This window comes from Homalodisca vitripennis, chromosome X (assembly GCF_021130785.1).
Source record: "Homalodisca vitripennis isolate AUS2020 chromosome X, UT_GWSS_2.1, whole genome shotgun sequence".
In the NCBI taxonomy this organism is placed as follows: domain Eukaryota; kingdom Metazoa; phylum Arthropoda; class Insecta; order Hemiptera; family Cicadellidae; genus Homalodisca; species Homalodisca vitripennis.
The window spans coordinates 124,466,415-124,471,203 of record NC_060215.1 but is presented as its reverse complement, the minus strand read 5'-3'; the positions used below and the strand labels follow the sequence as shown (position 1 = coordinate 124,471,203).

The 4,789-nt window shown below is 31.2% G+C and overlaps 1 non-coding gene across 1 annotated transcript; it reads left to right on the top strand.

The window, feature by feature from the left end:
• Positions 1 to 354: 354 nt before the first annotated feature.
• LOC124370071 lies at positions 355 to 461 on the top strand. The gene has a single exon (XR_006923145.1). It is a non-coding gene; the product is annotated as a U6 spliceosomal RNA (small nuclear RNA).
• The last annotated feature ends 4,328 nt before the right edge of the window (positions 462 to 4,789 follow it).

The following is a 4,789-nucleotide window of genomic DNA, read 5'->3' as shown; positions in this document are numbered from 1 at the left end:
AATACATTGTTTTAATTTTTCAGAGTTTGCTTGGCACTCTTCAGTCCACACAAACTTGGTATTCTTTTTTCTTAAATCATTTAGGCAGGCAGCATATTTTGCATACCCTGGTATGAACTTACTGAAATAAGTTACTGCTCCTATAAATCTACTCACTTCTTTTGCATTCTTCGGTGGCTCACAATCCGTTATGGTCTTTGTTAGCAATTTCTGCGGTCTTTATAATAATTAAAAGCTAAATCAGTTAAGCATACATTAAAGTGATTTATGAAGTTGGTTGAATCAAATAGTTGGCCTCGATGACAAAAGAAAGTAAAATATTTAAAAATTGAAGATTATTTTATGAATACGTTTTTACTGCCGAAGCAAGTACATATACTAAAATTGGAACGATACAGAGAAGATTAGCATGGCCCCTGCGCAAGGATGACACGCAAAATCGTGAAGCGTTCCACTTTTAGTATACGTACTTGCTTCGGCAGTACAAACGTATTCATAAAATAATCTTCAATTTTTAAATATTTTAATTTCTTTCGTCATAGAGGCCAACTATTTGATTCAACCAACTTCATAAATCACTTTAATGTATGCTTAACTTATTTAGCTTTTTATTATTAGTAAGACCGCAGAAATTGCTTTCACGAACAATGAGCCGAGGCGAGTCAGATCATATATTGCATGATCGGTTCGTGGGCACCGTACATATTCGTGTCTTATCTGTGGATTCAGATATTTGTCTCCTGATATTAGAAGATCAATTCCCAATTTTTGTATCTTAAAATGGCCTTTGAAACCATAGAGACTCTTCTGCCTCACCAGAACACTGCAAACAAGTTTTATTTCATAAATAATTATGTTTATAACATAACATTTGAACTGGTGTCTGCAATATAATATCATATACACATATAGCGATTTCCATTTTAGTGTTATATAATCAATATTCTCGCTAAATCTAATCATAATATACTACAGGTGGTTGATCAGTGATATATTTAAAATAATCTTTACAATTTACGTAAAAGTGGAATGCACTCTGAAAAATAGAGATTGTTATTAATATATACTGAAATACTCGTATTTCTACTTCGCTGTCGACAGACGTCCTCGGTCAGTTTCAGTTTCGGTGTGTGCGTGTTGTCCTGGTTCAAGTAATGATTATGCTGTTGCACTATTGACTCTGATGTACTTCAACATGGCACTTGGCTGTTTATGCTTCAAGTCATGTTGTGTTTAATGTTGCAGGTTGGAATAATATATATTTTGATCCTGGCAGTAGTTTGATACTTTCTGATACTGACGATTGCGTGTAGTTGCTACTTCTACAACTATTAATCTTATGATTAATTCTATTTTAGAGGAAACTGAATAAATCTAAACACTGTTAAAATAATAAAAAATGCAGTATCAAATTCATAAACTTAATTATGTGCACAAGTTACAATCAGAAAGGTAAGTGTTAATGTTTTGTTAATTCTTAGGTTACATCCCGTTTAACAATGGGAGAATTATGAAAAAGAAAATATTTTCTTGAAATCTGTGGTGTCCGTAACGGGTATTAGTGATACATTAATTAAGTAACACTACGTTCTGAGGTCTGAAATCTAATGTCCCTACATATGTAAAGTTTAGGATTTGGCTAAACGAAAGATAACCTATTTGTAATAGAATCTGTAAAAACATCATAACATGTTAATAAAACCTGTTGTACGAATTACTTTTTACAACTTGGTAGTTTTACTTGGTAATGTTGTATATTACGAATTAAACTATTTAATGCAAACGTCAGTATCTGACAATAATCACGTCAAACCTATCACAGAGCAGGGATGTCTAATAGAGATGCAGGAAGTAGAAACTGTCAATGCAGTTCCCCGTGACCCTGATATGAGGGCTGTTGTTCACGTGTAGTTCCAGATCTTCCAGCGTCTCACAAGGGGCTGTGAAGATTATTTACTGATATGAACACAAGTCATTAATGACTTCACATTTATTAAGTGTTTAACATTTGAATATAATATGAAATATGTAATAATATGTTAAGCGTTGTGATTTGAAATTTCTTGATAATTCATTACACAATCAGGTAGAATATCTATTTGCTTGTTCTTAAAAAATAACTGTAGTTCTTTTATAACTCAAATAAATTTTAATAAAAGTATAAATTATAAGTATTTAAATATTGTAAATTTACGATGACTTTTTAATGTGGAATAACTTATAATGTCAGCAATAATTTTGTCATGATACTGACAATGTCCAAAACATATATATATGAAGATATATATTCTGAAAAGAGTTTTACCTGTTTTTTTAACCACAGCTATAGTTAGTTACCAATATTTTTCCGAAGTCTTAAATATGTTATGCAATATTGCATAGTGGTGACGGTATTTATCCCGTTTTAAGGAGGAACTCAGCCTGTGCATAACGTGTGAAACGGACCATGGACAAGACTTTGTAATAAGACTTTGATTACACAATTTAATTAGTTTTATAAAGTTGGTCATCGACTTGAGGGAAGCTGTACTTTTAAATCTTAACCACGTTTTTGAGTAATTAGCAAACATGTGTGTAATAGTAACTATGGATATAACTTGGGACATGCAAAACAAATATAATAACAGTAACAGTGTACTCTTATGGAAACTTGTATTCCATCCTCGATGTAGATTATCATACTTTAACTTCAACGTTGTGCTTTGGCACTCAATATAAACTATATTTTGTGTACAGTAAACAGTACATTACAACATATCTTTACTGGAAACGGCACTCCACTGTGAGACTGAACGTCTCAGGGTATGTAAATTGCTTAATTAAACGATTGACATAGTAAGAACCGGAAAGCCTGAAGTAAGTTAACGGTTCGGAAGGAGCCTCATAGAGCCGTACTTGTTTCTACACAACTACCCATAATGTTAAGAGGAATGTACGCCTTTAACAAAAACGAATATAAATAAAACATGAAACATTTCTTTTTCAGTTCTATAAAACATTTTTGATAAATCAAAGATTTTTTGTACAGAATAAGCTTAAAATGTTACCTGATTCTTTAATTATATCAAAATATTGTAGGCCAAAAAGTACATATTTTCAAATGCTAAGGTAAATGTTTTCTCACTGTCAAAGAAACCAAATAGTGTTGTTATATGTTCTATAAAAGTAGATATTGAAAAAGTGAGTGAAGTGTAAGATATTACAGAAATTAGTTTTTCAGCCAACCACCAAACAACAGCACCGTACTCATAAAGCATGAAATTTTCTCAAATGTTAGAAACGTTGTATACTTTATTTCAAACATATAAAACTTACAAACTCATAACACTTTCTAATTCATTTGATTTTTAAAATTAAATTATACTTTTTTAAATTGAAAGGGTGGGATTAATAGGCTGCATTTCCCATTTGAACAATTACATTTTCTTATTTTACTTATAGGACTCGTACTTTCCTTACTTTTGATATCATTTTGTTTTCACCCCATTGAAAACAGTAGTGGACGTATTAAAGAATACCAAGCTTATTTTGCCAATTTAACCAGAATCGAACAAATCACATAAACTCACCGAAGACCACAGCGGCTTTGACAAGTAGCCAGACAGACGAGCAAACACATGACAAGAAATTGCACCAACAAGTTGGAGCATTATATGATTCACTTAAAATTATAGTTAGTGCACGCAACAAATCACACAAAAATATCACAAACTTGTAATAAACCATGTTAAGTGCTGTTTATTGTCCATACTTACACTATAAAATACACTGCATTGCCAACCTATTCAAGAAATCATAAGAACTCGTATTACAAGAATTCGAGTGTCTAATACAAGTTTAACTCTTATATTAGGTAGTCTTAGTTTTGTAAGCTTCATTTTTCCTTCAATTTCAATAATATACTGAAGATGTTATTTAAGGTGAATGAATATCTCTTTTTATAGGCAAATTCATGAGACTATAACGTTTCTTACACATAACCTGAGTCAATCATTATAAGCACAACACTTTTTGTAGTTCTGGAAACAAAGGTAAATTAGAATAATTTCAAGAATAATACATTATAACTACACATATTCAAAATGTAACAGAATAGCATTTCACAAAATATACAAACGCAGTATAATGTTTATACTATTGATTCGAGTCTCTAATACAATTCATTAAATGGTATGACAGTTTAACTCGTATATTAGTTAGGTCTTAGTTTTGAAAGCTTCATTTTCTTCCTTCAATTTTAATAATATACTGAAGATGGTATTTTGTTTTACCATTTTTATTTTTTTATTTTTTAATATATTAAATACAATAAAATTAAACATCCTTGTTAACAGGATATAGCAATTAATTACTCAAATGACCATGCAGTCTACAACAGTCGATGAACCAGAGATCCACGGACAACAAGGCTGCTGCCATCCGCTGCAAAATTGTACGATTTAACAGCTGAAATAATCCAATTATGGCTCTCAAAAATATGACAAATGAGTTGAGAGGAAATTCCACAAACGGCAGTCAAATGCACTATGACTTATAAATATTTATAATGAACAATATTTTAATAGGATTTACTTCCCTCAATTTCAAATCAAAAACTAATAATTGAGTAAGATAAATGTAACGTAACTCTTTCAGGAAGATTACACATAACCACAAGTTACACATAAACATTTTCCAAAGTATATTTAAATTACGTTATTTGTGAGTTTCCTACCGCTCTGCCTCAGGACAGAATACACTTCGTCTCGCAAAAAAGATAACTGGTAACCATATCGTATAGACCTACATG